This window comes from Sceloporus occidentalis, unplaced genomic scaffold (genome assembly GCF_023333645.1).
Source record: "Sceloporus occidentalis isolate IW3139 unplaced genomic scaffold, rSceOcc1.0.p SCAF_111, whole genome shotgun sequence".
NCBI lineage: Eukaryota > Metazoa > Chordata > Lepidosauria > Squamata > Phrynosomatidae > Sceloporus > Sceloporus occidentalis.
In genome coordinates, this window is record NW_028317091.1 from 779130 (window position 1) to 803924 (window position 24795).

The 24795-nt window shown below is 38.8% G+C and overlaps 10 non-coding genes across 10 annotated transcripts; 8 read left to right on the forward strand and 2 right to left on the reverse strand.

Annotated features, from left to right (window-relative positions):
* Window positions 1–11836: 11836 nt before the first annotated feature.
* TRNAG-UCC (transfer RNA glycine (anticodon UCC)) lies at window positions 11837–11908 on the forward strand. The gene has a single exon. It is a non-coding gene; the product is annotated as a tRNA-Gly (tRNA).
* A 159-nt stretch (window positions 11909–12067) lies between these two features.
* TRNAY-GUA (transfer RNA tyrosine (anticodon GUA)) lies at window positions 12068–12153 on the forward strand. The gene is given in 2 exon segments: window positions 12068–12104; window positions 12118–12153. It is a non-coding gene; the product is annotated as a tRNA-Tyr (tRNA).
* Window positions 12154–14290: 2137 nt separating this feature from the next.
* Window positions 14291–14362, forward strand: TRNAG-UCC (transfer RNA glycine (anticodon UCC)). Its single transcript has one exon. It is a non-coding gene; the product is annotated as a tRNA-Gly (tRNA).
* Window positions 14363–14514: 152 nt separating this feature from the next.
* Window positions 14515–14600, forward strand: TRNAY-GUA (transfer RNA tyrosine (anticodon GUA)). The gene is given in 2 exon segments: window positions 14515–14551; window positions 14565–14600. It is a non-coding gene; the product is annotated as a tRNA-Tyr (tRNA).
* Window positions 14601–16737: 2137 nt separating this feature from the next.
* On the forward strand, window positions 16738–16809 carry TRNAG-UCC (transfer RNA glycine (anticodon UCC)). The gene has a single exon. It is a non-coding gene; the product is annotated as a tRNA-Gly (tRNA).
* Window positions 16810–16961: 152 nt separating this feature from the next.
* On the forward strand, window positions 16962–17047 carry TRNAY-GUA (transfer RNA tyrosine (anticodon GUA)). Its single transcript is given in 2 exon segments — window positions 16962–16998; window positions 17012–17047. It is a non-coding gene; the product is annotated as a tRNA-Tyr (tRNA).
* Window positions 17048–19202: 2155 nt separating this feature from the next.
* On the forward strand, window positions 19203–19274 carry TRNAG-UCC (transfer RNA glycine (anticodon UCC)). Its single transcript has one exon. It is a non-coding gene; the product is annotated as a tRNA-Gly (tRNA).
* Window positions 19275–19426: 152 nt separating this feature from the next.
* Window positions 19427–19512, forward strand: TRNAY-GUA (transfer RNA tyrosine (anticodon GUA)). Its single transcript is given in 2 exon segments — window positions 19427–19463; window positions 19477–19512. It is a non-coding gene; the product is annotated as a tRNA-Tyr (tRNA).
* Window positions 19513–22701: 3189 nt separating this feature from the next.
* TRNAA-CGC (transfer RNA alanine (anticodon CGC)) lies at window positions 22702–22774 on the reverse strand. The gene has a single exon. It is a non-coding gene; the product is annotated as a tRNA-Ala (tRNA).
* Window positions 22775–23613: 839 nt separating this feature from the next.
* On the reverse strand, window positions 23614–23686 carry TRNAA-CGC (transfer RNA alanine (anticodon CGC)). The gene has a single exon. It is a non-coding gene; the product is annotated as a tRNA-Ala (tRNA).
* Window positions 23687–24795: the final 1109 nt, after the last annotated feature.

The following is a 24795-nucleotide window of genomic DNA, read 5'->3' on the forward strand; positions in this document are numbered from 1 at the left end:
GTCAGGTGATTCTCATTCACGAAGGGCTGGAGGTTCCATTTTGAGGTTCCTTTCCTTACACCCCCCTTGACCTGAGTTGGTCCACGCTCTGCCTGACGTACACTTATGCCTTACACACTGCCCCATCTGCTAAGTCAGAGCAGTGCTTTACTGGTTATATGCGCTTCATATGGCACCTCTTCAAGAGACCAGTATTTATGTTCTATGCCGTTGTGTCGGTTGTGCATTGTGCATACATATTTGTGTTGTTCTCCCCTTTCCCCTCCTTCCCTCTCTTCTCTCTGTTCTTTCTCTCTTTCTCTTCTCTTCTTCTTTTCTTCTAGGTTGCGATTGGCGTTGATCTCTCCACTCACCTGCAGACTTACCTTGCGGTGCCACTATCGCAGACGCCATGGCTAGTGCTCTTAAAATTATATCCCACAACGTCAAGGGCCTGAACTCGCCCCAGAAGCGTAGAGCTGTGATGCGTTACTACCGTAAGCTACGTGGGGACATTTTGCTCCTTCAGGAAACTCACCTGCGCAGTACTCACTTACCTGCCTACTGGGATAAGTCCTACGGGTCACACTTCCACGCCGTGCATCCAAGTCAAAAGAAAAATGGGGTCAGTGTGTTTTTTCGCTCTTCCATAGGATTTCAACTGCAGTCTGTACACAAGGATAAGTGGGGCAGATACATCCTGCTCCTGGGGCTCCTTCAAAATAAACCTACAGCAATCCTGAATGTTTATGCCCCTTCTACAGCGGCTGCTGCTTTCTACTCGCACATCACGGATCTCCTGTTGCCATACCGCAAACACAATCTTATCGTTGGTGGGGACTTTAACACGCTCTGGGATGGCTATCTGGATAGGAAGAGTGCCTCTCCTCTCTCTCATGCGCTACCAAACTCTGGTCGCCTTAAGGACTTTGCCAGAACAGTGGCGTTGGTCGATGCTTGGCGGTTGCTTCATCCTAAAGTCCTCGATTACTCGTTTTTCTCCCATCCTCACCGGACTTACTCGCGGATAGATTATATATTTATTGGTCAACACATGGCTCGCTCCCTTCATGCTGCGCGGATCCACCCTATCATCTGGTCGGACCATGGCGCGGTTGAGTGTGTACTTCATCTCACTGACTGGTACGGCGGCTCAAGGCAGTGGAGACTAGACGAGTTTTTGTTGACGGACCCGTCGTTAGTCTCGGAAATCAATAAGGACTTGACAGAGTTTTTCGATTTTAATGAGACCCCGGGCGTTGACCCTCTTCTAGTTTGGCAAACGCACAAAGCATACGTTAGGGGCTCCTTCCTCAAACTTGCAGCGGGGCGCCGGAAACTGCGACAGGCTGAGATTGAGTCCCTCACGTCTCAGCTGGAAGCCCTGGAAACCCGTCACAAGCAGCTTCTTGATAACTCGACACTGCACGATATAGTACGGACGAGAGGGGAGCTGAACCTTTTGTTGAGCCAAGATGTTTTATATTCCCTGAACCTTACCAAACAAAAATTTTTTGACAAAGCGAACAAGCCAGATGCCATGTTGGCTAGACGCCTGAGAGCGCAGCGGAAAATTCAGAACATCTCCAGGATTATAGATCCCAACAAGAAAAGTTGGGTACATCCGAAAGACATAGTTGACCAATTTGCCACCATTTACCAGGACTTATATGACGGCAACAAGGCTCCTCAAAATCTCCATGACCACCGACCTCTGCGCCGCTTTTTGGACTCGGTAGCGCTACCGCGTCTCTCGCCTGCTCAGCTGGAGTCACTTAACGGCCCTATCTCAGAGGAGGAAGTCCAAACGCTGATCGCCACATGTAAAAGATTCTAATAAACCTCAATTAAGAAATGGACCATATATAATTATTGGTATAGGCAATAGTTCAATGATAGGCTTCAAGGTTTCCTTGACCTTAAGATATGGAATGAAGGATTTGCTGAACAGGCATTCTATAGATAGGATAGTAACTTGCTAATGCAGGGTATAGTTGTAACTCTAAAAGGGCATTACAGTATGCGTACAGCCACCACCTAAAATAGGGTCTCGACGTGTAAAGATCTTAGTGAGCATGTTTACCCAATTAGGTGAAGACCAATAGACTGACAAGACTGACATCATTATTCAAACTGTGTATATAAGTTAAGGCCTTGGAGAAGCATAGGAGGAGAGGTAGAGGGGAGATGTACTTGCCATCCATGTACTCTTCACGTCCCAACACTCCCTCCCTCCATCCTCAGGAATGCATAGGACAGATGTCATGAACTAAAATTCCTCTCCAAGGTTTTGTAAGACTCGTTTTGTATTATTTTTGTTATCTACTTTTAATATTCTTCTTCTATTTTTGTTCGTATTAAATGTTTTACCTTTGTTTGCATCTAAGTGACTCTGCCTATTTTTGACGCACATACATTTATATGTGTTCCAATTATTTGAAGTTTGTATTGGCCCGAATACATTTTATTACATATCTGGCGTGCCAGCCCTGCGTATTTTTTCCTGGCCTTTGCCCTCCAGCTTGCTCAGGGGGAAGGGCAGATATATCTGTACACTTTTTGCAAACTGTCGGGAGATAATTAAGAAAAGAACCTTTGAGGATACAGACTTCCAGATTTTATTGGAACAACAAGTGCTAAGAGACGCTATTGATGGCAGACGCAAGAAAGCCATACAGCGTGATACAACAGCCATTCAAGGAGAGTTCATTAAGAAGGGTAAGTCATGGATTTTATAAAAACATATGCTAACAAAAGTAAAATAACTTTTCAATTTGATAATTGTCCTACTAATGCACAGTTATGGGCTAGTATGTACAAACAATGTGAGCTAGAAAATATGAAGATAGATAAGAAATTGTTATGTATTGATAAACTTAAGAAGAAACTGCAAAATGTCCTAAGCATGTTTAAAACGTTTAATGACTTGATTGTGGAGGATTTACAACCTAGACAAAGTATTTGCATGATTAACAAAGTTGTACCAGAATCTAACCCTGATGACAGTACTGACGACTTTAACAGCTGTCCCGACTGTTTTGTTTTAGCTCAGCAATTAGAGAACTTGGAGAGGGCTAGGGACAGACAAGCTCAGTTACTGTCTAAACTATGTTTAGAAAATAAGAAGGTGTCAGTTATCACAAGACAAGAAGGTAAGAAGGGCGTATCTTTTGTCCCTGAAATATCTGGTACCTCAACAATAGATTCTGATGAGGAACTTGACGTAGGAGGAGTTGAGAGACAAAAGCTCAGAGACAGTGCAACAAAATTGACTTTAAAAATTAATGATCAATTAATAAAAATTGCCAAAGATATTCCTAAATATGATGATAAGATGGATGCATTCCATAATATTGATGTATTTGAAACAAATACAGACAAATTCCAATTAAATAACAATCAAAGAAACACCATTTTTAGGCTATGGATACCTTCACATATGTCCAAAAGGTTACAGGACACACCTACAGAGGATGCATTAGGTCAATTAGTGCATGCAAATGATATGGATAGATTGAAGCAATTAATTCTGTTTACAACTGGTGACTCATCTCCATCTCTTGACTTAATTGAATCTCTAAAAGTAAATCTTCAAGATGATCCCTTTGCATTTTTGTTGAAATTTGAGAAAGCCTATAGAATGGTAATGGGAGTTGATGATGGAGATGAAACACAGGCAATGATTATAGCATTTGTAAGGAAATTTAAATATCTAGATCCTGTATCAGTTCAGCTTGCCTCTGAAAAACCTAGTTTGCAAGAAGCAGCCATATTCATTGATCGTATTAGAAGAGCAATGAAAATGTCAACTGTAAAGGTAAAAGTATCTACAGTACAGGAACTAATTGACAAACGGCGAGAATTAACTCAGAATGACTGTCACAAGCCACAAACTAATCCTACTAATTTTGAACGATTTGATAATACTAACCAAAAGATATTCAGACCAAATGTTAGTTGTTATCATTGTGGTAAAAGAGGACATTTGAAGTGGCAGTGTAAACAATTTCTTAAAAATAGAAAATTTGTCCCTAGAACACAAAATTTTGGGAAAGAGAATAGGCTGGTGCCAACAGTCCCACCTACTGGTGAACAATTTAAGTCAACGTCCCCATACACTCCACTAATAAGACAGGTGCAAGAGCTCACAACAAATAGTACTGCTACTAATGTAACAGGAAAGAATGTCAGGGGGGGTCTGACACCCTCTCAGTGACTAGATAAGAATCAATCACTCTGTAAGTTGACTTATGTAGCTCCAGTGTCAACTGACAACTGTGGCAGACCATATGTCAAGGGAAAATTACAGGGAAAAGAGATTACATTCCTAATTGATACAGGAGCTCAATTAAGTGTGACTAATCAAGCTTTACCTATAACATCTAACTCACCTGTTTGCACGATTGTAGGTTTTAGTGGTAAAGGTAATACTTCAGCAACTTTAGTTACTGGTGTTTTGTTTGAGATTCCTGGCTATTTGTGTACTGAAATTGATATCTGGCATTGTCCTAGCTCAGAAAATATCTTAGGGGCTGACGTAATGAGAGAAAGAGGTTGGGTCATTGACTTAGGGAATCCAGTGATTTGGAGAAGTAATAACCTTAAAGGGCCTGTAGTAATAGATCCAAGTGACTATAGTATAGTGGGCGTTATCAATTTAATTGAGGAGGTATCCCCAAATCATGTATGGCCACAAATGGATTGTAATGACTTGACTCTTGTAGAAATTGTACAGAAACATCCCTCGTTATGGGCTCAATCTAAGAATGAGGTAGGGACGATGAAAGATGTTGTTGTCAAAGTGGAAGGAACAGATCCCATAGCTCAGAAACAGTACCGATTGCCTCCAGATTCAATTGAGCCTTTGTCCAAAATTATTGAAGAACTACTTCAACAAGGCGTCATACGCAAATCGAATTCGGTGACAAACTATCCGTTATGGGCAGTTAAGAAACCAGATAATTCTTATAGAATGCTTCTAGATCTGCGTATGTTTAATAAATGTACCCCAAATGTGGCGCCAATTGTAGCAGATACCCCCGACATCATGTCTCGATTGAATGCTAAGGCAAAGTTTTTTTCGGTACTGGATATCAGTAATGGTTTTTTCAGTATTCAGATAGAGAGGAGTTGTCAATACAAATTTGCTTTTACTTTTCTGAATGAGCAATATGTATTTTGCAGATTACCACAAGGGGCGCACATGTCACCTAGTCTGTTTCATCAGGCATTGGCAAAAGTGTTATCAAAATTCTCAAGGCAAGATTGTATTCTACAGTATGTGGATGATATCTTGTTGGCAACAGAGAGTAGAGAGGAACACCTCACCTTGCTAGCAGAATTGTTTAATCTGTTGTACGAGTCAGGATTGAAATTAAATCCAAGGAAGGTCCAATTACTGAAACAAGAGGTTCAGTACTTGGGAGTTTTGATAAGTCCAGGCCAGAGACGTCCTTTGCAGGAAAGAGTAGCAACAGTAGCAGCTTTGCCTGTACCTACAACTTTCAAAGCTTTAAGACAATTCCTGGGACTTGTAAATTTTTCTCAGCAGTTTTACTGCAGCTACAGGGAAAAGAATGGAGAATAGTTGGCTATTTTTCCAAACTCCTTTCACCTGTAGAAAAAGGGTTTTAAACGTGTGCAAGACATTTGGTGGGTGTACACTTTGCAGTTAAGGCGACTGAACATATTGTTGGGTTTAACAAACTAATTCTGCAGACTCCTCACTCCACTTTGAAATTGCTTCTTGAAAAAAGTATCCCAGGAGTGTCACATCAAAGATTTGCACATTGGTTGTTGTCTTTGTCTCCAAAACAGATTGAAGTGGATCATAAAGCTAAATATGTGCTCCCTCAACTAATGCAATATGAGGGTGAATCACATGAGTGTGTTGAGACATTTCAGGGGGATTATCCATCTCTTTTTAGAAAAGAAGTAGAGGAAACTGATGAACCAGTATTTGTAGATGGTTCTAGATTTTGCTTGAAAGGACAGTATTATACCGGATATGCCATTTGGTTTCCAAAGAAAGGTCGAGCTATTCAGCATAGACTACCAGGACATTTTTCTGCCCAGAGAGCAGAAATTGAAGCTGTTAAAACAGTATTGGAAATTAACGAGAAAGAAAACAATGATCCTTTGGTAATCTATAGCGATAGTTCATATGTCGTACGTTCACTAACAGACTACTTACCAGTGTGGAAAAAACGAGGTTTTGTGGATTCATCTAACAAAATCTTAAATCATGTTGATACACTGCAGACTATTTTTGAGCTTGCTTCTAAAAATCCTAACCGATATGCTATTGTCAAAGTACCAGGTCATAGCAGAGGAACTAGTGATTTAGCTTTGGGAAATGAGAAAGCAGATTCTCTAGCAAAGGAAGCAGCTTTGGCAGGAGAGATAGTGATGGAACTAGAACCGTTGGAAATACTACCAGTAAAGAGTAAGGAAGCAAATCTACCTTCATTTAGTGATGAACAGATGAAAGATCCGTTCATTGTGGAATGTAAGAATAAAATAACACCTCCCTTTGTTTGTGAAAATGGAGTGGTTTGTTATGAGATGCAAGGTAATTTACTTCCAGTTGTGCCTAAACACTTGCAGACGGAATTCACCCGCTATAATCATGAAAGTTTAGGTCATGTGGGTCAGCAAAAATAGCTGGAAATTCTCAAAGAGAAGTTTTATTGGGACAAAATGGAAGACTCTGTACAAAATGTTGTTCAGTCATGTCTCATTTGTGCTCAAGTAAACCCCAGGCCTAAAGGACAAAAGCCACCACTTCTAAGAATTGCACCTGCAGACGGTCCGTGGTCTACATTGCAGATTGACTACATAGGTCCCCTACCTTCAGGTAAACAAGGTCTCAGGTATGCATTAGTCGTGGTAGATGTATTTTCTAAGTGGGTAGAACTGTTGCCTGTCAGGAAAGATGATGCTTTGTCTACGGCAAAAGCATTGGTGAATCATGTTTTTTGTACTTGGGGAATCCCAAGGATGATTTCTTCTGACAGGGGGAGCCATTTTACTGGCAAAGTCATGCAGGCTGTTTGCGCAATACTGGGGGTACGTCAACAATTCCATGTTCCATACCATCCTCAGTCCGCAGGTATTGTAGAAAGAATGAACAGAACGATTAAGTCTAGAATTGAAAAAATGTTACTTGATAAAGGAAATACTTGGGTTGATGCAGTACCTCTGGTATTGATGAGTATTAGGGGAACAAGCTCCTCAACTACCCAGTATAGACCTTTTGAATTAATGACAGGAAGGAAAATGCCATTGATCTTTCCTCATGAACCGTTTTTGTCTACTCCACAGAAAGATGCCATTGCAAGAACTAAGTGGTTACAGGTACTTCAGGATAATTTAAAAACAATCCTTCCTCACGCAGCGTCTAGAATGCAGCGTATGGTACCGCCTCACTCATCTAAATTTGTGAAAGGAGCATCAGTAATGATTAAGACTTTTAGGAAGGCAGGACCTTGGGAAAGTAATTGGGAAGGACCGTTTGAAATAATCGACACAATGGGTCAAGTTATGATCCTTGTTCAAAGAACAGAAAAAAACAGTGAAAAATACCCGTAGGCAGCAGAAGCTGTGGGTACATGTTGACCAGTGTAAATTGTATGTTTCTAACTAAATTCTGTTCTTGCAGGAACACAGTTCTGCAAGAAAATGGAGGAACAAAACTGTTTACTATTGGACAGAGAACCTCCAGAGAAACAGCAATACAAGAAGCGTGACATCAAAATAGCGTGTTACATATTACTTCCATGGTTGTTGGTGCTGAGTTTTTTGATTGCTGTGTTGTTTGAACAGTACCAAAAGCCAATTGAAATTGATGATCAGACAAAGGATTTACCACAGAAGATATTGTTATTGCATAAGATAAGAGAAGTTCGGGTGGATCGACTCCTGACATCAGACATTGATACATCAAGAGACATTGTTGGACAAATTAGATTCGTTATAATTTAAGGTATACAGATTTTGTATTTGATGGGGAAAATCTGGAACAATTAGATGTTTCAGCTTGTCTTCATTTTGTTTCTAAAGTAATATGTCTTCCAGGGCAAGAAAAGGTTGTCTATCATTCTTGTTTTCACAATCATTCATCATGTGAAGCCAGGATTGAAAGTGTTACATCTATGCATGAATTAATGACTCAAGTAAAGATAGGGAAAGTTTGTTTTCAAGTAATGAAGGAAGAGTCATTGATCAGAGCATTCTTTTCAAATTGTATGCATAATGATACTCTTCACAGAGGATTATATTGCATAGAAGGTGATTTGAAAAAGTTGGAGATAGATGGGAAAAAGTTTAATGTCTCCACTATAGGTACAGAGAGTTTAAGAACACTACCTCAGCAATTTAATCTGACACAGATAGACCATTTTCCTTGGAAAACATGGACAGAGGAAATAAAGAAAGATAAGGGATTATTGGCCATATTAAAGCAACAATTGAAAGATGCAGAAATTGTTTTCCAACATAAACAAGGTGAATTAGAACAAATTCAACATCAATGGAATGATATGTCTGGAGTTAATTGGTGGTCAAATTTAAAAAAAATCAGTAAATATGTGGTCACAATCTTCGGTAAAATCAGCAGCTGGGAATATATTGTTAAATCCAATTGTTATTATAGCTATACTTGTTTTATTATGTATTGTTTGTCAAAGTTTTCTTATGTGTAGAATAAGTAAGATATATAAACATGTATGAAGTAGATAAGGGAGATGGAATATTAAGGGAAATGATAAAAAGAGCACAATCCTCTCATTCCATAACAAATGTAGAGAAAAGGGTGTCTCATGCTAATGATTATCATATGGTCCCAGTTAAAGTGTGATGTGATTGTAGTATAAATGTGATACGAATGTGATACGAATGGTGAGTAAATGTGTGTATTTGAAAATATATGATAAGGATATTATCCTATCATCAGGGGGAATTGTAAAAGATTCTAACACATTTAACATCTCTTTTAACCCTAGTAATATGAAATGGACCATATATAATTATTGGTATAGGCAATAGTCAAAGATATGTAATCATTGTTCATAAATAAATGATTATTAAGATATATTAATAGGTTTCAATAATAAGCTTCAAGGTTTCCTTGACCTTAAAATATGGAATGAAGGATTTGCTGAACAGGCATTCTATAGATAGGATAGAAGCTTGCTAATGCATGGTATATAGAGAAAATGTCGTGAAACGAAAAAAAACAAATAACACGTGTCACTCAGGTGAGGTATAATGAAAACTAAATTAAAATAATACTTCCCTAATTGGACCGCAGCTCCCAAACAACACTCTTCCTCAAAGTGTGAAAATACGAACAAACCAAAATTGTATGGGGCGCAGGAACATATATAGGAAAAGGTAGAAAACAACACAATATAGTGTAGATTGTACTTCCAATATTGGTGATTAGGTGATATATTGCACTCACAAGAAAAAGAGGCAAATCCAACCCTTCAATATGGACTGTAAAGAGGCTTTAATATTCTTCAATGAAAATCTAACAAACAAACTTAAAATGGTGCAGTATCTTAGGTAAAAAGCATATACCAAATAGAAATGCACTCACAGTTTTTTCATGCATAAAATGCATATACAGGCATAGGTTAAAGTCCAAATGAGTCTTTTTCTACGCGTTTCGCCCTTAGGCTTCTTCAGGAAATTCAATTGGTGCAGGTCTCTGCGTGTGTCAGCAAAATCAGCGATCTGTAAGTATTTCTGTTCGTTATGTCTGTTCTTTTATAATGATTTGTATGTGTATTTCCGGGTATGTCACCGCGTATTTGACCTTTACGCTGGTGGTATAGTGGTATATATATATATAGACATACCTATATTAGTATATGATCATAGGTTTTTGCCAATATATGTATCAGAAAGGAAATTTATGTTAATAGCTATAATAGAAGTCTCCTTCTTCTCAAGTGATTTATTCTAATAAATCTATTACTATTCACCCATATATATAATGTGTCATAAGTATATATTAGTGTCTTTTAAATTTTCCTATCCTAATATCTCAATTCTAGCTTTGTGAAAATATCTTATCCAAAGATTAACAGTACTAATATATCTCTGTGAGTCTCTGTGAGTCCCATAATTTTATCTAATATTTTTAAGAAAAAAAAAAAAAGGAAAAAATAAATTTAAGAATTTGTGATAATCTATATCCTAAGTAATCTATTGTATCTTTTATATTGTTATCAACCATTTATATCATTTATATGTTATCCAACCATTACATTACCAGCTTAGTGACAGGACTAAAATTATAACACATAACATATAATTTCCAACCAGTGCATTGCCAACTCAATGAATAAACCAATCATAATATTTCCCAATTAGAATAGTATTTTAGGTAATAATATGGTAATATCTTATACTTTATATCATAAATAAAAAAAAAAAAATAAAAAAAAAGGAAAAAAATAAATAAAAAATGTTAAATAAAAAAGAACCAAAAAACAACATAAATTTTCTTCTATAGATTAGAGAGTCTTATATGGTAAGATTCCATTTCAGTAAATTGTCCTTTGCTTGTATAGGATCATTGCAAATATAGATTTTCCCTTGATAATTAATTCGTAATTTTGTGGGAAAACCCCAGGAGTAAATAATATTATTTTGCCGTAAACAGGTAGTAATATCAGAATATTTTTTTCTGTGTATTCTGGTTGCACGTGAAAGATCGAGATACGTAGTTAAGGATGCAAATTTTGCAATTTTAGTAGGGTTCCTTCTCATTTCTTTAACTAGATCTTCTTTAATTCTATAGTTGGCAAAACAAATGATAACATCTCTAGGTGTATTTGTTTGTGTCCAGTTAGGAGGCAGCGGAAGTCTATGGGCTCTTTCAATTAATATCGGACCGTAGTTTGGACAATCTATATATGTTGAAAGTAGTTCCATCAAGTACGGTTCCAGTTCTATCACATCTTCAGATATCCCACGAATTTTAAGATTTTGTCTGCGTGACCTGTCTTCTAGGTCTGCAAGTTTAAGATCTTGTCTTGTTAAATCTGCTTTTAATACTTCATTTTGAGATTGAAGCTGTTTAATTTCCAAATGTAACATAGTAATTTATTTTGATTGAGCAGCTAAAGTGACCTTCATATGGGTCATTTCTTCCTTATATTCTTTAAGATTATGGTCCAAATCAGCTTTAATTTTAATATATAAAGAATCTAGTGCCATCATCAAATTGGTTTTTGTAATATAATCTGGCGGGTTGGTTATACTAATCTCATTTAGTCGATCTGGAGACGATTTAGATGATAAGACAGAAGTATCCGTTTGACTTTTAGGAGAATAGTAGGCACTAATTGGAGGAAGTTTCTTTGTTTTCACAGACATTTTAGATTTTTCCTCTTTATCACCCGTGCCAGTTTTGTCACCTTTTGGAGGCATTATCATTGCCCGCTTTTATCTTTAGAGAAGAGACCTATAAAGGTCTATACGCCTTTAAACCGAAATCTATTTAAGGCGAATTAGTGTAAATTATATGCAGATTCATACACATCAGATTTCAGAAGATGAAAGGTATCTTCAATAGCAATATAGAATGTTATTTCAAAAAATTAATGTATTTATATATATATATATATATATATACAGTTCGTATGTTTCATGTATTTCTTGTTGGTTTAATTCAGGTTTTAGTAATTTCATTTAGAGATATCAAGAGTGTAATAGCCAGTAGCCAGGAAACTCACGGTTACCGCTTCCAACTTTATTGGAGCTTTATTGGCACTCTGCCACGCTTAGCATCCGCGTCCAGCTTCTAACACTCAGGAATTGATTACCAAAACGTAGGAAACAAAAAGTGTTGGTGGTATAGTGGTGAGCATAGCTGCCTTCCAAGCAGTTGACCCGGGTTCGATTCCCGGCCAACGCAAAAATAGATTTTTACACATCCGGGTCTGTTCAGTAAGTTTCAAACCGTTTGCAATGTTAACCCTTCAACTTGATGTAGCTTGTAACACAATGCATACCATGTTGGTGAGGGAGGGGCTGCTCCAGGTACAGTCAGCATGGACGGCGCACTGAAGCATGACCTTCGATAGCTCAGCTGGTAGAGCGGAGGACTGTAGAAATTAATCGGACATCCTTAGGTCGCTGGTTCAATTCCGGCTCGAAGGAAGCTTTATATTTTTGTGAGACGGGAAAAAAAATGGTAGGTTGATCCTACAGAGTGAAGAGTGGACTTTAGGTGCAAATTCCGTGGTCAGCAAAAGGACCACTTTATCTGGGAAGATCTAAAGAAACTATAACTCTGACGCATCTCACAAAGATCATTGGAACAGGAACTCATGAACTGCAGTCGCGGAGTGACAGGCATTACAGCTGTATTTTAAAATAAAAAGGTTCACCTCCTATAGGATCTGTGGATGCTCTGTCACATACACCATCCCATGTGGTGTGTGCAGGGTGGAGACACGTATCCCATATGGTCTAGCGGTTAGGATTCCTGGTTTTCGCCCGGCTTCGACTCCCGGTATGGAAAGCTAGTTTTTATTGGAACCCTTTGTTGCTAGTTGGTCAAATCAAATAGCATTAAACATATTCCCCAACATCTAAAGCGCTCACCTTACCTGAATAGCCACCTCAAAATACTGGGGCAGATTCCTTACCTCATTGGGCTGGTCAAGGAACATCAGAAACGGGAGGAATAGATTAGAGAGATTATATAAAAAGCAACAGGAGGAAAGATAATGAAAATGGAGAGATTAAAGAAAAGGAGGATAGATTAAAGAAAAGGGGAGAGGAAGTGACAAAAGGTAGCGGTAAAGAAAAAGTGGACAAACAGGGAGAGGTAAAGAGAAAGGGTTGGGAGATAAAGAGAACAAAGATAGATGAAGAGGAAAAGGGAGACATAATGCCAATGTCTGTCTAGGGAGATGGTCGACTATGTGCTTGATTTTATACACCTGTTAGCAATGGATGTGGCTGAAATACCTAAACTCAATAATTAGGGGTGTCCACATCCTTTCATAAAGTGTATATGTTTTATATGTAATATGTATAATTTGTCCCTTCAGAAAATTATGTAAAGGAAACTGTCACTGCGGGAAAAGTGAATTACACCGGACAAATTTATGGTAAAACCTGATCATACTGCTCTTGTTCTCAGGGCAGCCCCATCACCATGAGATGGGCATAAAGGGATCAAGTATTATATCTTCTATATCTGATGATTGCTGGAGGAAGGGTGGAATTCCTGAAACTGCCAGTGCTGCTTAGTTATCCCCAGTCTGGCCACCGACAACTTATAGGTAACTATCCGTACGAATCACAAAACAGGTGTATTTATAACAACATTACATTGTATGTATAGATTTTATAGCACCACAATATACTGACCAGGTATTTCATTTTATAGTTATAGTGAGTTCTGCATCAGGTTCAAACATATCATGGAAAAATCATCTCAAAATCCAAATTACAAACAAGAAAAACAAAGGAATACACTAAAGCTACAAAGCAAAAAGTATGTGAAGCACCAGTCATTTACCTGAAAGAAAGACATCAGTAGATTGACCACCATTTTCTTGACTAGGCCAAGACCTAGGGCAACAGCACCACCTTCTGGTACAAAACTGAGGAGCAGATTGCCCTCTTTGGTGATGAATCATCGGTTCTGTATTTTAAATGGGAATAACGATAAGAAGTGTTTCTACCCAGTTTTGAACCGGGGACCTTTGTCGAAAAGGCAAACGGTACAACCGCTACGCTATAGAAGCTTAAGTGTAGAAACAAGCCAGGCCAGAGAAGAGGAGCGGACCAAGGCAGAAGATGACAATTTTTAACATTTCCTGAAGGTCGGCCACATTTCTAAATGTTCTGATGAAACATTCCATATTCCACATAAAACTAAATTCTGCTAAAGGCTGAAAAATGACACAATAACATCTACATATGCAGAACTCCTAAAACCACCCATGTAGCAGATCTATCGGGCTCTGTGAAAACTGGTTCCACACTTCTTTTACCTTCGTTGTATATCAGACTGGATCTAACTCACATTATCCTAAAACTCAAGGGTCACAAAACCCAGCCTTTCCCAGGACATCATCAGCAGGGTTCATTTTTATGAAATTAAAGAAAACGTTACGCAACCTCCATAGAAAGTGAGCATCCTCTGAGTGCTGCTGAGTCTGAGCTCCGGGATATGACATCATTTCCCACAAACAAAAAATGGCTTTGGAAAAAAACGGGAGGAAAATGTTTTTTTTCCGGACCTTCCCATCTCTAGATTAAAAGCCTATCTCCCTGTCCAGCGTTGGTGGTATAGTGGTGAGCATAGCTGCCTTCCAAGCAGTTGACCCGGGTTCGATTCCCGGCCAACGCAAAAATAGATTTTTACACATTCGGGTCTATTCAGTAAGTTTCAAGCCGTTTGCAATGTTAACCCTTCAACTTGATGTAGCTTGTAACACGCATTGTTGGTGAGTGAGGGGCTGCTCCAGGTACAGTCAGCATGGACAGCGCACTGAAGCATGACCTTCGATAGCTCAGCTGGTAGAGCGGAGGACTGTAGAAAATAATCGGACATCCTTAGGTCGCTGGTTCGATTCCGGCTCAAAGGAAGCTTTATATTTTTGTGAGACGGGAAAAAAAATGGTAGGTTGATCCTACAGAGTGAAGAGTGGACTTTAGGTGCGAATTCCGTGGTCAGCAAAAGGACCACTTTATCTGGGAAGATCTAAAGAAACTATAACTCTGACGCATCTCACAAAGATCATTGGAACAGGAACTCATGAACTGCAGCCGCGGACTGAGAGGCATTACAGCTGTATTTTAAAATAAAAAGGTTCACCTCCTATAGGATCTGTGGATGCTCTGTCACATACACCATCCCATGTGGTGTGTGCAGGGTGGAGACACGTATCCCGTATGGTCTAGCGGTTAGGATTCCTGGTTTTCGCCGGGGTTCGACTCCCGGTATGGGAAGCTAGTTTTTATTGGAACCCTTTGTTGCTAGTTGGTCAAATGAAATAGCATTAATCATATTCCCCAACATCTAAAGCGCTCACCTTACCTGAATAGCCACCTCAAAATACTGGGGCAGATTCCTTACCTCTTTGGGCTGGTCAAGGAACATCAGAAACGGGAGGAATAGATTAGAGAGATTATATAAAAAGCAACAGGAGGAAAGATAATGAAAATGGAGAGATTAAAGAAAAGGAGGATAGATTAAAGAAAAGGGGAGAGGAAGTGACAAAAGGTAGCGGTAAAGAAAAAGTGGACAAACAGGGAGAGGTAAAGAGAAAGGGTTGGGAGATAAAGAGAACAAAGATAGATGAAGAGGAAAAGGGAGACATAATGCCAATGTCTGTCTAGGGAGATGGTCGACTATGTGCTTGATTTTATACACCTGTTAGCAATGGATGTGGCTGAAATACCTAAACTCAATAATTAGGGGTGTCCACATCCTTTCATAAAGTGTATATGTTTTATATGTAATATGTATAATTTGTCCCTTCAGAAAATTATGTAAAGGAAACTGTCACTGCGGGAAAAGTGAATTACACCGGACAAATTTATGGTAAAACCTGATCATACTGCTCTTGTTCTCAGGGCAGCCCCATCACCATGAGATGGGCATAAAGGGATCAAGTATTATATCTTCTATATCTGATGATTGCTGGAGGAAGGGTGGAATTCCTGAAACTGCCAGTGCTGCTTAGTTATCCCCAGTCTGGCCACCGACAACTTATAGGTAACTATCCGTACGAATCACAAAACAGGTGTATTTATAACAACATTACATTGTATGTATAGATTTTATAGCACCACAATATACTGACCAGGTATTTCATTTTATAGTTATAGTGAGTTCTGCATCAGGTTCAAACATATCATGGAAAAATCATCTCAAAATCCAAATTACAAACAAGAAAAACAAAGGAATACACTAAAGCTACAAAGCAAAAAGTATGTGAAGCACCAGTCATTTACCTGAAAGAAAGACATCAGTAGATTGACCACCATTTTCTTGACTAGGCCAAGACCTAGGGCAACAGCACCACCTTCTGGTACAAAACTGAGGAGCAGATTGCCCTCTTTGGTGATGAATCATCGGTTCTGTATTTTAAATGGGAATAACGATAAGAAGTGTTTCTACCCAGTTTTGAACCGGGGACCTTTGTCGAAAAGGCAAACGGTACAACCGCTACGCTATAGAAGCTTAAGTGTAGAAACAAGCCAGGCCAGAGAAGAGGAGCGGACCAAGGCAGAAGATGACAATTTTTAACATTTCCTGAAGGTCGGCCACATTTCTAAATGTTCTGATGAAACATTCCATATTCCACATAAAACTAAATTCTGCTAAAGGCTGAAAAATGACACAATAACATCTACATATGCAGAACTCCTAAAACCACCCATGTAGCAGATCTATCGGGCTCTGTGAAAACTGGTTCCACACTTCTTTTACCTTCGTTGTATATCAGACTGGATCTAACTCACATTATCCTAAAACTCAAGGGTCACAAAACCCAGCCTTTCCCAGGACATCATCAGCAGGGTTCATTTTTATGAAATTAAAGAAAACGTTACGCAACCTCCATAGAAAGTGAGCATCCTCTGAGTGCTGCTGAGTCTGAGCTCCGGGATATGACATCATTTCCCACAAACAAAAAATGGCTTTGGAAAAAAACGGGAGGAAAATGTTTTTTTTCCGGACCTTCCCATCTCTAGATTAAAAGCCTATCTCCCTGTCCAGCGTTGGTGGTATAGTGGTGAGCATAGCTGCCTTCCAAGCAGTTGACCCGGGTTCGATTCCCGGCCAACGCAAAAATAGATTTTTACACATTCGGGTCTATTCAGTAAGTTTCAAGCCGTTTGCAATGTTAACCCTTCAACTTGATGTAGCTTGTAACACGCATTGTTGGTGAGTGAGGGGCTGCTCCAGGTACAGTCAGCATGGACAGCGCACTGAAGCATGACCTTCGATAGCTCAGCTGGTAGAGCGGAGGACTGTAGAAAATAATCGGACATCCTTAGGTCGCTGGTTCGATTCCGGCTCAAAGGAAGCTTTATATTTTTGTGAGACGGGAAAAAAAATGGTAGGTTGATCCTACAGAGTGAAGAGTGGACTTTAGGTGCGAATTCCGTGGTCAGCAAAAGGACCACTTTATCTGGGAAGATCTAAAGAAACTATAACTCTGACGCATCTCACAAAGATCATTGGAACAGGAACTCATGAACTGCAGCCGCGGACTGAGAGGCATTACAGCTGTATTTTAAAATAAAAAGGTTCACCTCCTATAGGATCTGTGGATGCTCTGTCACATACACCATCCCATGTGGTGTGTGCAGGGTGGAGACACGTATCCCGTATGGTCTAGCGGTTAGGATTCCTGGTTTTCGCCGGGGTTCGACTCCCGGTATGGGAAGCTAGTTTTTATTGGAACCCTTTGTTGCTAGTTGGTCAAATGAAATAGCATTAATCATATTCCCCAACATCTAAAGCGCTCACCTTACCTGAATAGCCACCTCAAAATACTGGGGCAGATTCCTTACCTCTTTGGGCTGGTCAAGGAACATCAGAAACGGGAGGAATAGATTAGAGAGATTATATAAAAAGCAACAGGAGGAAAGATAATGAAAATGGAGAGATTAAAGAAAAGGAGGATAGATTAAAGAAAAGGGGAGAGGAAGTGACAAAAGGTAGCGGTAAAGAAAAAGTGGACAAACAGGGAGAGGTAAAGAGAAAGGGTTGGGAGATAAAGAGAACAAAGATAGATGAAGAGGAAAAGGGAGACATAATGCCAATGTCTGTCTAGGGAGATGGTCGACTATGTGCTTGATTTTATACACCTGTTAGCAATGGATGTGGCTGAAATACCTAAACTCAATAATTAGGGGTGTCCACATCCTTTCATAAAGTGTATATGTTTTATATGTAATATGTATAATTTGTCCCTTCAGAAAATTATGTAAAGGAAACTGTCACTGCGGGAAAAGTGAATTACACCGGACAAATTTATGGTAAAACCTGATCATACAGCTCTTGTTCTCAGGGCAGCCCCATCACCATGAGATGGGCATAAAGGGATCAAGCATTATATCTTCTATATCTGATGATTGCTGGAGGAAGGGTGGAATTCCTGAAAGTGCCAGTGCTGCTTAGTTATCCCCAGTCTGGCCACCGACAACTTACAGGTAACTATCCGTACGAATCACAAAACAGGTGTATTTATAACAACATTACATTGTATGTATAAATTTTATAGCACCACAACATACTGACCAGGTATTTCATTTTATAGTTATAGTGAGTTCTGCATCAGGTTCAAACATATCATGGAAAAATCATCTCAAAATCCAAATTACAAACAAGAAAAACAAAGGAATACACTAAAGCAACAAAGCAAAAAGTATGTGAAGCACCAGTCATTTACCTGAAAGAAAGACATCAGTAGATTGACCACCATTTTCTTGACTAGGCCAAGACCTAGGGCAACAGCACCACCTTCTGGTACAAAACTGAGGAGCAGATTGCCCTCTTTGGTGATGAATCATCGGTTCTGTATTTTAAATGGGAATAATGAAAAGAAGTGTTTCTAACCAATTTCAAACCGGGGACCTTTGTCACGTGAGGCAAATGGTACAACCGCTACGCTAAAGAAGCTTAAGTGTAGAAATAAGCCAGGCCAGAGAAGAGGATCGGACCAAGGCAGAAGATGACAATTTTTAACATTTCCTGAAGGTCGGCCAGATTTCTAAATGTTCTGATGAAACATTCCATATTCCACATAAAACTAAATTCTGCTAAAGGCTGCAAAATGACACAATAACATCTACATATGCAGAACTCCTAAAACCACCCATGTAGCAGATCTATCGGGCTCTGTGAAAACTGGTTCCACACTTGTTTTACCTTCGTTGTATATCAGACTGGATCTAACTCACATTATCCTAAAACTCAAGGGTCACAAAACCCAGCCTTTCCCAGGACATCATCAGCAGGGTTCATTTTTATGAAATTAAAGAAAACGTTACGCAACCTCCATAGAAAGTGAGCATCCTCTGAGTGCTGCTGAGTCTGAGCTCCGGGATATGACATCTTTTCCCACAAACAAAAAATGGCTTTGGAAAAAAACGGAAGGAAAATGTTTTTTTTTTCTTATGTTTTTTTTTCAGGACCTTCCCATCTCTAGATTAAAAGCCTATTTCTCTGTCCAGCGTTGGTGGTATAGTGGTGAGCATAGCTGCCTTCCAAGCAGTTGACCCGGGTTCGATTCCCGGCCAACGCAAAAATAGATTTTTACACATCCGGGTCTATTCAGTAAGTTTGAAGCCGTTTGCAATGTTAACCCTTCAACTTGATGTAGCTTGTAACACGCATTGTTGGTGAGTGAGGGGCTGCTCCAGGTACAGTCAGCATGGACAGCACACTGAAGCATGACCTTCGATAGCTCAGCTGGTAGAGCGGAGGACTGTAGAAAATAATCGGACATCCTTAGGTCGCTGGTTCGATTCCGGCTCGAAGGAAGCATTATATTTTTGTGAGACGGGAAAAAAAATGGTAGGTTGATCCTACAGAGTGAAGAGTGGACTTTAGGTGCGAATTCCGTGGTCAGCAAAAGGACCACTTTATCTGGGAAGATCTAAAGAAACTATAACTCTGACGCATCTCACAAAGATCATTGGAACAGGAACTCATGAACTGCAGCCGCGGACTGACAGGCATTACAGCTGTATTTTAAAATAAAAAGGTTCACCTCCTATAGGATCTGTGGATGCTCTGTCACATACACCATCCCATGTGGTGTGTGCAGGGTGGAGACACGTATCCCATATGGTCTAGCGGTTAGGATTCCTGGTTTTCGCCCGGGTTCGACTCCCGGTATGGGAAGCTAGTTTTTATTGGAACCCTTTGTTGCTAGTTGGTCAAATCAAATAGCATTAATCATATTCCCCAACATCTAAAGCGCTCCCCTTACCTGAATAGCCACCTCAAAATACTGGGGCAGATTCCTTACCTCTTTGGGCTGGTCAAGGAACATCAGAAACGTGAGGAATAGATTAGAGAGATTATATAAAAAGCAACAGGAGGAAAGATAATGAAAATGGAGAGATTAAAGAAAAGGAGGATAGATTAAAGAAAAGGGGAGAGGAAGTGACAAAAGGTAGCGGTAAAGAAAAAGTGGACAAGCAGGGAGAGGTAAAGAGAAAGGGTTGGGAGATAAAGAGAACAAAGATAGATGAAGAGGAAAAGGGAGACATAATGCCAATGTCTGTCTAGGGAGATGGTTGACTATGTGCTTGATTTTATACACCTGTTAGCAATGGATGTGGCTGAAATACCTAAACTCAATAATTAGGAGGGGTGTCCACATCGTTTCATAAAGTGTATATGTTTTATATGTAATATGTATAATTTGTCCCTTCAGAAAATTCTATTTATGTAAAAGAAACTGTCACTGCGGGAAAAGTGAATTACACCGGACAAATTTATTTTAAAACCTGATCATACTGCTCTTGTTCTCAGGGCAGCCCCATCACCATGAGATGGGCATAAAGGAAGCTGGAATGGAAGCTGGTCTTTGAAAAAGACTTGAAATGATGAGAGGGAGAATTAAAGCAACAAAAACCTACTCAACGCTAAGTGAGCCTTTTGTTTTCTTTTTCAATACTCTTTGGGTTAGTGCGTTTTCTTAGCCACCTACATATTAGAAAAGAAAAGCTCTTTATGGTTGCGAATGCAATCAATGAGAAAAGACTCAAAAACATTTCTTGTCCTCTAGGTTCTCTCCTAAAGTTTCTAAATACACAGTTTAATAGCGCTCTACCACTTGAGCTAATGCCCCTACACGACGAGCGTCTCGTCCAAAAAACACAATTTGTAACAGATAAGATTGCAAAAATATGTACAGTACAATAAATCTGACCTCCTCCCAATTACAGCCTCTAAAAAGAACCTGGAGAATGCGGGTATCGATCCCGCTACCTCTCACATGCAAAGTAAGCGCTCTACCACTTCAGCTAATCCCCCACACACTGTTAAACACAAGAAGTCAACTTTTTTTTTCTTTTTAAAGTCCTAAAGAAAAGAAACTTGTAAGACCATCTTCATTTCCAATAAAGGCTCTTTTTATTTTGTTCCTAGCACCCTGTCAGTTGAGAAAAAGTGTCACTAATGGAAGCTGGTCTTTGAAAAAGACTTGAAATGATGAGAGGGAGAATTAAAGCAACAAAAACCTACTCAACGCTAAGTGAGCCTTTTGTTTTCTTTTTCAATACTCTTTGGGTTAGTGTGTTTTCATTAAAGTAAAGCTGGGATGCTTTTTTTATATATTCAATGTCTTCTGATTTTTCCATTAGTTTATGGTTCAATCTCCATTCTGTTCTAAATTTTTCCCCCTTCTCTTCCAAATCCATAGTAACTAAATTATGGTCAGACCATGTTGTTTCATGTATTTTAATGTTTTTTGCTTTTAGTGCTAAGTTACATTCTCCCAGAATTAAATCAATACGGGAATATGAATTATGTGTTTTAGAAAAACATGTAAAATCTTTTTCTGTAGGATGGGCCATTCTCCAAATATCAAATAACGCATGCGCTTTTAACAAAGCTTGGAATCTCTGGGCTTGCAGGAGGAGATTTCGATCCTTAATAATTCTCTTTGAAGACATTTTATCTAGATGGTGATCTAATATACAATTAAAGTCTCCCATCCATATTAGAAAACCCTGTTTTACCTTCTGAACTTTTCCCAAAAGATTAGATAAGTATCGAGCTGGGGAAGTATTGGGTGCATATACATTTACTAATGTGAATAATATATTATTAATTTCAACAATTGCTATAATATATCTGCCATCGGGATCAGTTTCTACGTATTTAAATTTTAAATCCAGATCTTTAGAAAATAATATGGCTACACCTCTTTTTTTCTTTGTTTTTATTGATGCCTGTATGGAATACGAAAATCTCTGATTTCTTAAGGTATTATTGTCCCCCAGACGCCAATGTGTTTCCTGAAGGAAACATATGTTTATTTTTTTCTTGCCATAACCTTTGCAATACTATATGTTTTTTTTGGGTCGAATTAAGGCCTTGGGTATTTATCGTACCGAACCTAATCATCTTTGGTTAGTTTAACAATCTTACTTATTCTCCCAATGGGTCTCACATTGTATGTCTTTCGTAAAACATAAACATGGAATCCACAAAAAAACAAGACAATAATTAAAAACATTAAACAAATTTGTAGGGATAACATCCACCGATGTATTCGCCTACAACCGCACCAATTCTCCCCTCTGATAGTGCGGATAATTAATGCCATCGATCAGATGACAGTTGGAGTCTAGGTATAGGTTATAAAAATTATCAGCTAAGTATATAGGTGCCCATATTATTCCTAAGAAAATAGGGAGAAAAAAAAAAAATAAAAAAAAAAATATAAAAATAAAAAAATAAATAAATAAAAAAAAAAGATCTTTTTTTTACAACAGAGCAATTTTCAAAAAAAAAACTAAGTGTAACCTATAAATCAAGTGAAATATATAATATGTCTCATAAAGTGCATTGAGTCTTCATTATTTTGATTATCTCATTCTAATTACTTATTAAGTAGCTAGAGATACTCATACCCAAGATTCACATCTCTTATATATTGTGTAACGTGTTTTTAGTGTCTTAGATAATAATAAAAAAAAAAAACAAAAAACTTGTGGAGAATGCGGGTATCGATCCCGCTGCCTCTCACATGCGAAGCGAGCGCTCTACCACTTGAGCTAATCCCCCTACACGATGAGTGCTTGATCCAACAAACATGATGAGTGCTTCATCCAACAAACACAATTTGTAACAGATAAGACTGCAAAAATATGTGCAGTACAATAAATCTGACCTCCTTCCAATTACAGCCTCTAAAAAGAATCTGGAGAATGCGGGTATCGATCCCGCTGCCTCACACATGCGAAGCGAGCGCTCTACCACTTGAGCTAATCCCCCACACACTGTTAAGCCTTAGAAGTTAACTTTTTTTTTCTTTTTAAAGTCCTAAAGAAAAGAAACTTGTAAGACCATCTTCATTTCCAATAAAGGCTCTTTTTATTTTGTTCCTAGCACCCTGTCAGTTGAGAAAAAGAGTCACTAATGGAAGCTGGTCTTTGAAAAAGACTTGAAATGATGAGAGGGAGGATTAAAGCAACAAAAACCTACTCAACGCTAAGTGAGCCTTTTGTTTTCTTTTTCAACACTCATTGGGTTAGTGTGTTTTCTTAGCCACCTACATATTGGAAAAGAAAAGCTCTTTATAGTTGCGAATGCAATCAATGAGAAAAGACTCAAAAACATTTCTTGTCCTCTAGATAGGTTCTCTCCTAAAGTTTCTAAATACACAGTTTAATAGAAATTGAAATACCGACTTGTGGAGAATGCGGGTATCGATCCCGCTACCTCTCACCTGCGAAGCGAGCGCTCTACCACTTGAGCTAATCCCCCTACACGATGAGTGCTTGATCCAACAAACATGATGAGTGCTTCATCCAACAAACACAATTTGTAACAGATAAGATTGCAAAAATATGTGCAGTACAATAAATCTGACCTCCTTCCAATTACAGCCTCTAAAAAGAATCTGGAGAATGCGGGTATCGATCCCGCTGCCTCTCACATGCGAAGCGAGCGCTCTACCACTTGAGCTAATCCCCCACACACTGTTAAGCGTTAGAAGTTAACTTTTTTTTTCTTTTTAAAGTCCTAAAGAAAAGAAACTTGTAAGACCATCTTCATTTCCAATAAAGGCTCTTTTTATTTTGTTCCTAGCACCCTGTCAGTTGAGAAAAAGAGTCACTAATGGAAGCTGGTCTTTGAAAAAGACTTGAAATAATGAGAGGGAGGATTAAAGCAACAAAAACCTACTCAACGCTAAGTGAGCCTTTTGTTTTCTTTTTCAACACTCTTTGGGTTAGTGCGTTTTCTTAGCCACCTACATATTTTTTTTTTTTTTATTAAAATGAACATTTATTGAAATGAACAGCACAAAATACATTCACAGTAAAGCTGCAACATTGTTAACATCACAAGGTCTGTTTTAACAGTGAAACATTGTTACATAATATATACATGAGAAGATTAAACAGTTAATAGGGAAATCAAGAGCACCATTTCTTCCACTTTTTTGTCTTCCAGATTCCTTCTGCATCTAATTCACCTAACCGTCTTATATCTATCATAAAGTAGAAGTATGCTTTCCCTTTAATCATCCTAACACAGTCTTCTACATTTATCTCCTGTTTGTGAAAAATTAGCAGATTTCGGACATCCCATATTACCTCTTTAAAGCAGCATAGGAGTAACCACAAAACCCTCTGTTTTTCTTTCTCTAGCTTGCATAACCCATACATCATTATAGGAAAGCTGATGGAATTCAACCCAGTCAGCCCTTTAAAGAGTTTTGCCATTTTATTCCAAACACTTTTCACATATTGGCAGCTCCAGAAAACATGTATCACACTCTCTTCGCCACCACAGCCAGTCCTTGGGCATATTGCTGTTCTACCGAGCCCCCTAGCGTATTGGAAAGCTCTGGGTGGCAAACACTGCAGAATGCTCATCCACGCCACATCTTTTTGTCTACGGACAATTGTTTTGTCTTGCACTCTCTTCCATACATTCTTGCTCTCGTTCTCAGATAAGCCATCAATAACTTCCACTTTTTCACGTTGCTTGAGCAGGTTAGTCACCTGTCGTTTATCGCACCATTGAGCGACTGTAATACCTTTTAAATTGTAATTTCGGACACACTTTTCTATTCTGTC